The sequence below is a fragment of the Microtus ochrogaster genome, chromosome 5 (assembly GCF_000317375.1).
Source record: "Microtus ochrogaster isolate Prairie Vole_2 chromosome 5, MicOch1.0, whole genome shotgun sequence".
In the NCBI taxonomy this organism is placed as follows: Eukaryota; Metazoa; Chordata; class Mammalia; order Rodentia; family Cricetidae; genus Microtus; species Microtus ochrogaster.
The window spans coordinates 35,185,102-35,197,588 of NC_022012.1; the positions used below are offsets into that span (position 1 = coordinate 35,185,102).

Consider the following 12,487-nt stretch of genomic DNA (forward strand, 5'->3'; position numbering starts at 1 on the left):
GGAATTGAACTCAGGACCTTTGGAAGAGCAGGCAATGCTCTTAACCACTGAGCCATCTCTCCAGCCCCTTCCCTCTATTTTCTATCTAGAGTGAGAGAGGAAGAGTTGAGTGTGCACTTCCTTCTAGTTCTGAAAGCACAGAAACTTAGGTCCTGGTGATAGATCAAGTGTAAGAGGAATAAGCACTGAACCATCTCTAGGAAGAACAAAGCTAAGGCTCAACACGATTTGGCTTCTCAGAGAAACCTCCCTACCCAGGAATGACGGCGAGCTACGTGGAGCTAAGTCTACACTTCAGCGTTGAGTTACCAGTCTTGTTTTCTCTGTAAGGGCTGGCGCGGGTTGGAAGCAGAAGACAGCAACAGTTGCTGTTACGATTGAATGGAGGATGTTGAACTTTCAGCCACTCCCGAGCAAATTGTCTTGTACATGGAAATGTGAGCGGTCTCGTGGAAGGAAGTTAGGCCATTGAAGACATGTCTTTGGAGGAGATATTGAGACTGTGGCCGTCTCTTTGCCTTTTGGTCAGGTTGATGCGAATAAGAATTTTCTGCCACAGGACTCTGCCATGGTGTCCTCTGAAGCAACAGGCCAAATGACCAGAACTGTCACTAGGGACATTGTGAGCCAAAATAGCTCATTCTTTACCCTAAGAGCTGCTTATGTACTAGTGATGGAAGCTTTACTAGCAGTTATACTGTTAGCCAAGACCATGTGTTAGCTCATGCTCAACTCTACAACCTATGTGTCTCCACGGTGACTGTCAATCGTATTTGAAAGGCAACTAGAGTTATCATCTTTCAGTAAGTTGTGGCCTGGATTTCTTCTGCCATGGCAGTTCCTGGGGCTTTCTGAGATGATAGCTAAGCCATTATTAAGGTAGCAATCACATGGCCAGACTGAGAATGTCATCAGGGAAAGGACAACGGTCCATGTAGCATTTTATATGTGTTTTTATGTAACAGGTTGAACATATCTTGCTATATTTTCCCTCTTTCTTAGGAGGGAAGGAAATGAGGAGGGAGGGACTTTTCTTCCTACTGCAGTGGGTGCTTATAGCCATTATCAATGTTCAGACGGTTCTATGGAGCGTGTTGGTTAGGATGGGTGCTTGATTCTCAGAGAGGCTAGGTAATTCACTCAGGGCCACACAGCTGATACTGCACACAGCAGAGCTGGTGTTTTTCTGCTGAGTCTAAGGCTCATACTCTTTCCTGCGTGTCAGTGGGCTTGAACATTATGTCAGGCTGATATGTTTTCTGTGGATGGGGACCTGTTTTCCTTTCTTCTCGATGCTGAAATGGCTCATTTGCTTCCTTCTTTTAGCGCCATACACACAAAGAGGGGTCCTTATCCTTTGAGCAGGTGCCACTTGCTCTCAGTAGAAGCCATTTTTTTTTTCCCCAAACACTGCATTTGATCTGATCCGGGCAGCAAACAATTGCTCTCGAGACCAGGATCCAGCCATATGGATGAGGCTTCATCTGACTGTGACCCTGCCTTTCGGCTTTTTCTTTCTCCCTCTTTCCCTTTCCCTTGACATCTCTCCAAATGCTTGCTCTCCTTGGGGTCCCGGGGAGTGTGATGCTGTCCAGATGCCTTCTCGGGGGTCTCTGGATTCACAAAAGGCCAAGTTGACGTCCATTCTGCATCTGGTTTATTTGATGCCAGAAGAGTGAGTGCTCAAGTCTCCTGGGGGAGCCAGGAGAGATTTGCCTCCTGCAGAGGTTTGGATAAGCCCCAGCTAATCTCCATGGCTTCTTAAGGGTACACCTGCTTGTCTGCCAGCCAGCAGCCTCCTCCCTCATTTCCCGTGGGAGGGCTGGGGTCAGAGGGCCTCCAGACAGCCTTTTATCTCCCCTTGCCCCTCCAGCCCCCCCTCCACAGCACCTGGGTCTGCACATAAGACTTCCTTTGAGGAGAGGTCAAGACACTGTCCCTCCCAGAATGGAGGCCAATGCCCTTTTCCTTCCTTTTAAGGCGGCTTGCTTGTTGCATCCTTCTAAACAGGCATCTGATTCAAACTTTATCATGCGTGGCTCAGACTTGATAGCACTGGGCCTAAGCTGATTTGAATTAGTTTCGAGGCTGCTGCTGGGCTATGGACAGGTAATAGGTGCTCAGGAAACAAAGGGTCTCATTTAGGCCAGCTCACCAATTCAGAAGAGACACATACCGACCTCCCATCTGTTTCGCCACTTGAGTGACATGGTGACAAGGGTCATCTGAACATGTCTGAGGACACTGAAGCATCTCAGCCTAGCTGCGAAAGGGGATGGTCTTTCTCCCTTTCCACAAAGCACATCTTTTTTCTTCATTATCTTTTAGAACAGTTGGCAGTCATGTTGATTTGTTCTCTGTGAACATTTCGGTTAATCTAGGTGGTAGGAGGTTGCTGTTTGGCATGGGGTATCTTACAGTTTATCCTCTTTCTCATCATCCTTTCTCTTTCTCTTCATGCCCCATTACCATTTTTTGTACACAGACATAGACCATTATTAATAGTAATTGGTATCTGTAGCTTAGAATTTTTAATTAAAATAACAATGAGCTTACTTTGAATGTACAAAGTGTGGTACCGGCTTCAAATTCCACTTTCTCCTAAATCTACTAATATTTACTGACCTTAGGTTCCTGAACAAAGACAGCCTGAATCCAGCCCCGTGGAAGCTCCATTTTACTTCTAAAGACAGGCCACAGACTTTACCATGCACTTAAGTAAATCACTGTGGTTGCTAGATCGATGGCCAAGTTGGGTCTTGAAGGAAGAAGCGGGATGTGCGATGCTGGTTGCCCTGGATCTGGATCAGCTATGATGCTACAAGCTTTTGTGCATTTTGTTACTCCTCCCGAAACCTGTGTAAAACAGGAGGATTAGTTCATTTTCAGTGGTGAGCGAGGGGGACTTGAAGTCACTGAGTGATCTGGTGGAATAGCTCTAGGGTCAGAGACATAGGGCTTGCTAATCAAAATGCATGACAAGCCAGGAGTTAAATCTAAATGCCCTTGACTTCCATCCGATTCAGTCTGAGTACAAGCAGACAGTTCTGTAAAGGTATTTTTTTTTTAATATGCTATACTACAAAGATGCTCGTGTATGTGTGTGTATGGATGTGTGTGTGTGTGCACATACACATGTGAATGCAAGTTGCACATGCAGACCCCTATCAGGTACCTTCTATTACTCTCTACCATATTTTGAAACAGCTTTTTTCATTAAATCCAGAGCTCATCTACTTGGATTCACTAGGTGGTCAGGGAGCTCTGAGAATCTTCCTGCCTTTTCCTCCTTGGCCCTTGGGTTCAAGATGTGTGTTTTTAGGACATTACTTTTTTAAAGAACATAATATTAATATCTCTGCTCATTGATGATTTCCCATCTCAGTCTCGACTGCGTCTGACTCCGGCTCTAAAGGAGACTGGGAAGACTGAGTTTTTGCTGTTTTAGCTGAGTTTGCTTTGCCTTCTCCTCTGCCAGCAGCCTCTCACGAGGTGGCTCGGTCCTCACTGTGCCTTCTCTGACACTGTGCACATGCACAGATCTCCACACCTCCCTTTCCCCGGTAAATGGCACCAACAATGAGCAGGCTGACCCCAACGGAGAGATTAAGGTCTGGTCCCTTCATATTGTAGCATAAAGTAGAAAACATAAACAGGCAGTGCTGGGTACAAGATAATAGCATAATAGGATAAATGTGAGGGAGTCAGGAGGCTGTAATGGCCCTGGAGATGCAGGCATTCTGGGAAAGTAGGACAGTATGAAAGCAGAGGCTGACTGCCGGACCTGGGCAGTTGTGAGCAACTCTAATGAACAGAATATGGAGATCTGCTATACAATACAATACACAGCAATAAAGCCATCATCGGGTCTAACAGCTCTTGGACATTCTTTGTCTGAGAGGACACCATGCCAGCCATGGATGCCAGAGTATCCAAGGTTATAAACAGCTGAGCTGTAAATTGCCGCTTATTTCAGATAATTAAAGGTGCAGGAAATAAGACTGTGAAGAATTGATGTTCCCTTCCTTTCTTGATAGAGTTCCCTTGGCTGCTCGGCACAGTGAAAATTCTTCCTCCATCCCATTCACACATAAATACAGCATCTATAGAGTGCTATCGGAGGGGCTGAGGAAGAAAGTTAGCCTCACTGGGAATGTAGGTGTACCAGGAGTAATGTTTACTATAGTGAACATCAACTCACATGGTCCCCACAGCATTTTAAGGATGGTAGCATCATCTTTATTTTAAAGCCACAAAGAGCTGGGGATGTAGCTCAGTGGCAGAGCACTTACCTAGCATACCTGAGGCCTTTAGTTTGACAGGCTCGCATTACAAAAAGAAGAAGAGAAGCTGGGTAGAGAGAGGGGGTGTGAAGGAAAGAAAGGAGGGAGGGAGTAGAAGGAGGTTCAGTGAAGTAAAAATGACTTCCTTAACTTTCCCTAGAGGCCAAGATGGGATTCTCTCTCATCTTGGAAGACTTGTAGGTCCGTTTTCTGTCTCCTTCATGTACTTTCTCCAAAGATGAAAGAATCAGGTGACGCATAATATCTCATCTCGGACCCCTCCATAATTATCCATCTACCTTTGGCATAAAATTTTTCGTTGATTATGGAAATCTTAAATCACAACTCTTTCTCTAAAACTATGGAACTCGTCAGCTCAAGCTTCATGTATTCAGAAAGGCATTTCCCTAGTCTAACTTTAATTGAAAGGCACAGACGAGAGACAAATTAGCTTAAGAGGGTAGGCAAAACATTAACTACCACAGCAGCAATTCCCAACCTGTGGGTTGCAACACCCATGGGGGTAAAACCATCCTTTCACAGGGTCACCTAAGACCATCGGAAAATACAGATATTTACATTACAATTCATAACAGTAGCAAAATCATAGTTATGGAGTAGCAACAAAAATAATTTTATGGTTGGGGGTCATCACAACATGAGGAACTGTATTAAAGGGTTGCAGCATTAGTGAGGCTGAGAAGCATTGTTCTAGAATATACTTTTATTTCAGCACAGTTTACTCTTAACCCCTTATACTGTATTAAGCTGTGACTGCTGAAGTTGACAATGTCAAACCAGAGGTACTATCAGGGCCTAAGTCACTGAAGACAACTAAAGCAGAGCGCAGAAGACAACTGACTTTCAAAGTTCCATGAGCATAGCCTCGAACCCATGCATAGCCAGATGGGAGAGCCTGAAGAACTGATTTAACTCTGCTGGCTAAGGGGAGCCAAGCATAGCTCGGTTGTGAGCTAGCTCTGTGTCGGTTTTAGCTTCTTTCATAAAGCGCATGATTAACTTTCAGACGTGAATAAAATAAGACAAATATTAGCCAGTTATAATTTTTTCTGTTGCTACCACTAGGAAAACATATATAAGTGGATCAAGAGGCTCGTGCAGGCTCATGCCTTTCCACCTGCTGGCGAGGAGCACTGCAAGCAGGATCCTCACGTGGAGTTTGTGCGTTGACGAGTAACTGTGTGCCTTCTGTATCATTTGTGTTCTATGTAGTATGGGGGAGTGACTCCTACTATAATCCGCTGGTTTATTGCTTTATATTAACAGCCTTCTTTTCCTGAAGCGGTAGATTAGCCAATCGAGGAAGACCATCTGACGAAGCTCAAATCTCTACCATCTGAATACCTCTACCATCCTTTTTTGATGCTTCTACCCTATTCCTTGACAGCTCAGTTGCTTTTGAAGACTTCTGCTCTTATTCTTATGGATTTAGACATGCTGAAGACCGTCAGTGGTCTCCACAGCCTGGAGCACTATAGAAACAAGCCTAGGAGGAGTATGCTTCCCTGGCTTTTGAGGTGGATGCCGATCTTCGGTCTCGGTGTCATCATGTATGACCTTATGAGGGTGGGAAAGTGGCTCAACTTTTCTAAGCCTCAGTTTCCTTTTAAGTAAGGTATATCTGGCTCATGCCATAGATATATAATAACTATATTTTAAATTAAACTAGCTTTTTGTTTCTTCTAGTATTAATTTACTTTTATCTACTTTAAAAAAATCTTCTTTGAGGTTAAGCTATAGTTTATCTCCAGTGATTTTGAATACCTACGGTGTCCTCTGCCTCTCCCTCCCCTTCCTCCTCCTCCTCCTCTTCCTCCTTCTCCTCCTCCTCCTCTTCCTCCCTCCTCCTCCTCCTCCTTCTTCCTCTTCCTCATTTCTTTTATCCCTCTTCTCTTCTTTTTATTCCTATTTTCCTCTCTGTGTGTGCTTGTGTGTGTGTGATCTGTGTACATTAGTATGTGCAAGTGTGTTATAGATATGCCATGGCACACCGGTGGAGGTCAGGGGACATCCTTAGGTGGAGGTCACTGTCTTCTTCCTTGGTTGAGACAGGCTCTCTCACTGTTTGCCACCTTGTGTACCAGGTTAGCTGTCCTGGAGCTTTGGGTGAACCTGTTTCTGCTTTTCATTTTCCTATATAAGCAGCAGGTCATGGACACTGTGCCCTGCTTTACATGGGTTCTGAGGATCTGAACTCAGAGCTTCGCACTTTGAGTAGTAACTGCTTGTCCTCTGATAAAGTCTGACAGAGTGTTTTTTCTTTCTTTTTTTTCTTGAATTGGCCTGATAGGCACTCACCTGTTTGGACTTCTACGTCATCTTCCTTGGCACCTGCCATTGCTGTCCCCACCTCTGTTCTTTATTTTCTCTCCTCTTGGATGGATATCACAGTACTCATGTCAAGATGGCAGTTGTTAGGGCTTCTATCAGGAACTCTGAGCAGAGAGCCCATTTTGTCTGTTGGCTAGGATTGTTTCCTGCTCCAGACACCACTCCTTAGCATTATTGATTTCCTCTGTCTACTGAGCCAACCAGATGCCTTTGACCTGGTTTCACCGGAGCTGTCAAAGGGCCGCCTGAGACTGTCTGGCATGGTGACTGATTCAGTATCTTCTGATGTCTGCAGATGCCTCTTTGTTCTGTCTTAAAATGATTGAGATCATTGCGGGTGGGGTCCAGAGTCTCCATCCCAGGCAGCTATTTCTCCGTATATTAAAAGCATCACTCCGGCTCAGCCGCTTTTAGTCTTTCAAGGCTCCCACCGTCTCAGCGGTGGAAACACTCTACAGCATCTTTTCCGGGAAAGTCGATCAATGCACTTTCTGAATGAAGCAAAGAGGAGCTGAGAGGAAATTGTTTAATGTGTGCATATAAACAGAAATGAGAGAATGATTTGAGGGAGAAGAAAGGACATTAGACTAAGAGAAGGAATGTGAAGGTTTGCAAGATTTTATTTTCATGTCTCCTAAAAGCTGAAACTTCCCCAGAACTGCCTTGACAGATTATATAAGACAGGGAATCTGAAGGCTTAAAAAAAAAAATCCCCTTATTTTACTCATTCAAAGAACAGCTTTGAAAATCAGCCTTCTTAAACTGTTCTCATGGCCAAATCGTTCTCCCCAGATGGCTACCTGTCTCCTTTTGGATGCCACCAGATCATTCCAGCCACCTGCCAATGTGCTGTCTTCAGACAAGGGCAGATGCCCACAGAAGCTTTGAGGTCCTGAGGCTCCCTGGAGAGAAGAATAGCATCCCTGGCAAAGGTAGGAGAGTCCTCCTTAGAATTTCTAGTGTTCCACAAAAGAACACGGTGACTTGAATGAGCAACAGCTAGGCGTCTGGGCCAGGGAGAAGGGCCAGGTTTCTCTTCTTCTGTGATTGTGTATTTCTCTTCTGTGGAAGCAGGATTAGTATGGCTAGGGCAAGGACTCTACAATACTCTCATCTAAATTCTGAAATTCATTTCTCTTCAGAACTGGCCATACTATAAAATTGTTAACTAACCAGTGTATGAGATCCATACAAGGGCAAAGACAAATGGCTGACGGTTACGTCACGACCCTGAGTCGTTTTCCCTGTGTAATATCTTCATGTTGCTTTATTGCTGCCCCTCCTAGTGCTAAGTCGTCCCGCACATCACATGCACGGTGTTGCTTTAACTTGTTTCTATGACAACCTCAACATTCGCTCACAGTATCAAAATTCAAATGTGGGCCTATAAATTTGAAGGGAACTACTCTAAGATTTAAACACCATTGCCACACCAATCTGTATAATCACTATTGCTACAGATAATTTCATGGGTTGCTGTCCCCATTTAATCCTTTCTGGGAAAGTAAAGGTATTCAATCTCTTCTCTAGGCAAGTTGGTGAACATCCTGCTTGTGGATTCGTTATCCTTAAAATGTCCCTGCATGTCACTTTGCCAGATTCATGTATTAGTTAGTATATACTCCAGTGCCAAAAGATCCTAAAGTATCTAAAGATTTTTTAAACAGAAGTAATAATAACCATTTGTAATATCCTGTCAGGTCTGTCCCATGTATTGCTCTGCCACAGAATGCCTTTCTTCAATGTACTGATTTGGGAGAGTCTGGTTCCTTTCATCACAGGGCTCAACCAAGTCTTAACCACCCACGAGCCTGGATACCCATATAACTCGGAGCAGGCAAAAGGGGGGCTGTTAATCAGATTCCAACAGCAGTAGATAAAAGGAAGAGGTTAATTGGATGCACACTTTTAAATGGCCCTGCCCATGTTCAGGGCAAACTCATTTGCCTTAGGTCACTGGTGGAGGCACAGGACAGAAGTCATGAGGAGTCTATGGAGAAGGAAAACTGTCCTTCTAGTGTCCAGGAAGCAGAGAGAGAGAAGGAAGAGTTTGGGGTCCAGCTAGTCCTTTCAATGTCGTGTGCCCCATGGCCTAATGACATCCCACTCAGCCTCTGTTCTTATAGGTTTTACTCCTCCCAGTAGCCCCACCCTGAGGACCCAAACCCTTAACACATGGGTCTTCCCAGGATGCTTAAGATCTAAACTGTATCACAGAGTGTAACAGTATGGGCGTAGGACACACCGTAAAAGCTTAAAAGTAAGACGCCATCTCTACTCACTTTCTGTTTCCTAACATTTATGACTCTGCTAGATCTTCTGAAACTGTGAGTCAAAACACAAGCTTTTGATTTATTAGTTGATGATCCCAGGTACTTGACTGATATCCTGTTGACTGATATTTTGCAGTCATGTCTAGAGTGAATAGAACTGAAAATGTAGTCCCTGGCTGGGTAGGAGCTCCCAGTTGCTAACTCTGTATTAGAAGAGGGGTCTCATGAGCGTGTTCTTATCTGCTGACCCAGGAGATAGAACACACTTATGGCACACTCACATCAGATGAAGGATTCAGCATGGAAGGGGTGTGAAAACTATCTAAACGTGTGTGCCACGGTGCATGGCTAAGCTGAGAACTGTGAAGACCAATGGCTCTGTGCTAGGCCATGTTGGGGTGTGTTTGAGAACACATTTAAAGGCAGCTGTACTCTAGATGGATGAAGGAGAATAGTTGCACAGTCATTTTAAAGAGGCATACTTGTTACGTTTTTAGAGGGGTAGGCATCTCCAGGGGACGACTGGAGAGGATTGATTAGGTACTATGGATGCTCTTTCTGGTTCCTGAGCTTAAGCCCACGTTTTCCAGTTACTCTCTACTGTCATGAGTTGGTGACTTTGATGAGATCTCCCGTGAACTTTATTATCAGTTCCTTTTCATCCCCCATCAGTTGCTCTCACTGTCAATGTGACCCACCTCCTGTGAACGAGTCACCTGCCATTTCAGTCTTACCAGGAATGCTAAGTGGGGAAACGCCAGGATGAGAGGAAGCCCTGAACACTGTGCAAGCATTACTCGAGGGGGCATGGAAAACCCCTGAGATTTCTTCCCTTTCTACATGGGCTGAGAAGATCTGTGCTCTGATTTTCTGAATCTTTCTTTGGTTTGAGCTGATACAGGTTGAGCGCTATCCCTTTTCAATACTGATGGGTGCTGTATTATCCCTGCCAGGCCTTGTGGGGATCTCTACATTTGCATTAGGAATGACTAATTACCAGTTTACCAAAAGGCATCAAGACCTAGCATGTGGCATTTGTTGGTGGCAGGGTGATGGGTAGAGTTATGATAATTTAATGTGCTTATCTGATAAACAAATAAATTGAAACGGTATTCGTAAACACGTTCTGCAAAGCTATGAGAACTTCAACATAAATCAGAAAGTACATCTTTTCTCTTTATATTTGTATAGATTGATAAGTTCTTACTTAGCAATTGTTATTTGTGATTACAGTGGTAATCAATATTTTCATTGATAACAATTATTAATATTTATATAGAGAGCCTAGTGAGAACACCTGAAGAATTTCTCAGCAGACATTTACACGAAGCACTTAACTAGCCCATTCTGAGGAGAAACAGAAGTTAAAATGTAGTGATTTCAGTGAGCATGGGCTGCTACTCAGCCCCAAGGAGCAAGACAGACACTGAGCTGGATAAAAGGAAGACATCCCCCTCCAACACTCAGAGTCTAGTTTGCAAGGTGAATTCCACAGAGGAGTGATTCACCAAAGCATGAACCTTAAAGCAGAGAAAATGGGCTGAAGAAACAGGCAGTTACTCAGATAACTGGATCAAAATTCCTTATCTATGAATTATTGTATATGTGTATACATTTTTACAAATAAAATTTATTTACAAATAAAATTGACAGATGTATCTGCCAATGCTTTTTAATGAAAAAACAAGCATAGTTTGATGTGGCCTGCAGAGCTTTATCTTGGTTCTGCTTGTGACTTTTCTTCTTTCATCTGACTCTGGTAATTCTTTATTTGATGTCTAGACCCTTAGTTTCTAGAGATCTATGTGTCAATCGTTGAAATGATGCCATATAAGCTGTAAATTTTTTTATGGGTCTTAAACTTTAACTATAGATACTGGGAGTCCTCGTTACTTCTTGAAATGATCACCTTTCTTCCGTCCTTTTTAAAATATTTATTTATTTATTTTGAAATTGGGACTCTATTAATTTCAAAGTTAGGTTGGCTGGTGTGGACCTTACTATGTAGTCTAAGTTGGCTTTGAACTTTCAGGAATCTTCCTGCCTCAGCCTCCCAAATGTCAGGATTGCAGGTGTGCACCATCGTCTCCAGATGATGGCCCTTCTCACGCCTTGTTTGGTTCAGGGTGACAGGAGCTAATCCTTTCTGCAACACGGGTCTCCGAGCTCTGCTCCTGATCCTTCTTGCATTATTTTTCTTCTTCTCCACTTAGGTATTTCCAGGTATAATGCTTGGATTATTTATTTATTTATTTATTTATTTATTTATTTATTTATTATGTATACAATATTCTGTGTGTATGCCTGCAGGCCAGAAGAGGACACCAGACCTCATTACAGATGGTCGTGAACCACCATGTGGTTGCTGGGAATTGAACTCAGGACCTTTGGAAGAGCAGGCAATGCTCTTAACCTCTGAGCCACCATTCCAGCCCCTAATGCTTGAATTTTTAAATTGATCCACTGGGCTAAGGATGTAAAGAAGTGGCCAAGCATTTGCCTGGTGTATGTAAGGTCCTGGGTTCAATTCCCTGTTCCACAATGGATTAAGTGAATTGACCTATTGGAGGTAAATTTGAAGTCCCTAGTGTCTAAGTAGACATTGTTTTCTCAGACTTCTCAATTTATGTTTGTTACGGTGATACAATATTTGTTAAATAAATTATTCTTTTCATTTTGTTATTTGTTTTAAAATATTTGTGTGCATGAATGTACACATGTGCATGCATGGACATGCATGTATCCTACATGCACACTTGAGCTACATAAGACAGCTCAATGGGAGTCAGTTCTTTCCGTTTGCTATGTGGGTTCTGGGGATTGAACTTGGCTCTTTAGGCTTGACAGCAAGTGCCTGTCCCAGCTGAACTAGATTACCCACCTAAGTCCTTTAAAATAAAACAAAAAACAAGGTCTAGTAAGGTGAGCATCCAAACTGCCTAGGCTCCCCCAAAGCCAGCATGTGCAGTAGGATCAAAACCCATTGCCATTGTTCTTGAGTTCTCAGCAGTCCTCATTGTCCGCTATGTTCAGCAAGTCCGGTTTTATCCCATGCTTTTTCAGACCTGGGCGGGTGGTCCTTGAACTTCCCAGAGGGCAGGGAGCCCTGATTGCTCTTCAGGCTGATGAGGGAAGGAGACTTGATCTGTAGTAATAGGAGCGGTGGGCTGTGTCCCGCCACCCAGCTAGCTTTACCCTAAATAATTACATGGACGCTGTATTCTTTTAAACACTGCTTGGCCCTTTAGCTCTAGCCCTTACTGGTTAATTCTGATATCCCGATCAAACCATCTCTAATAATCTGTGAGCACCGGTCTTAATGGGAAGATTCTAGCCTACATCCATTCTGGGTCGGAGCTTCATAGCGTGTGTCTCAGAGAGCAGAGCTATCCCCTCGTAAGCCCAGGAGAGGGGAGCATGGCGTCTCTGAGCTCAATTCCTCTTCCTCCCAGCATTCTGTTCTGTTTACCCCTCCCACCTTTGTTTTAACCTATCAGGGCAAGCAGCTTCTTTATTTAATTAACCAATGACCTTCCTCCATCACTTCCCCTTTTTCTGTTTAAACAAAAAAGGAAGGCT

At 43.8% G+C, this 12,487-nt stretch overlaps 1 long non-coding RNA gene across 1 annotated transcript in view; it reads left to right on the plus strand.

The window, feature by feature from the left end:
- The window catches only part of LOC113456059, a 56,682-nt gene that overhangs the window by 21,588 nt on the left and 22,607 nt on the right, over window positions 1-12,487 (plus strand). Inside the window, exon 3 of the long non-coding RNA XR_003376928.1 lies at window positions 7,428-7,567. This is a non-coding gene — a long non-coding RNA (uncharacterized LOC113456059). The remainder of the gene's footprint in view (window positions 1-7,427; window positions 7,568-12,487) is intronic.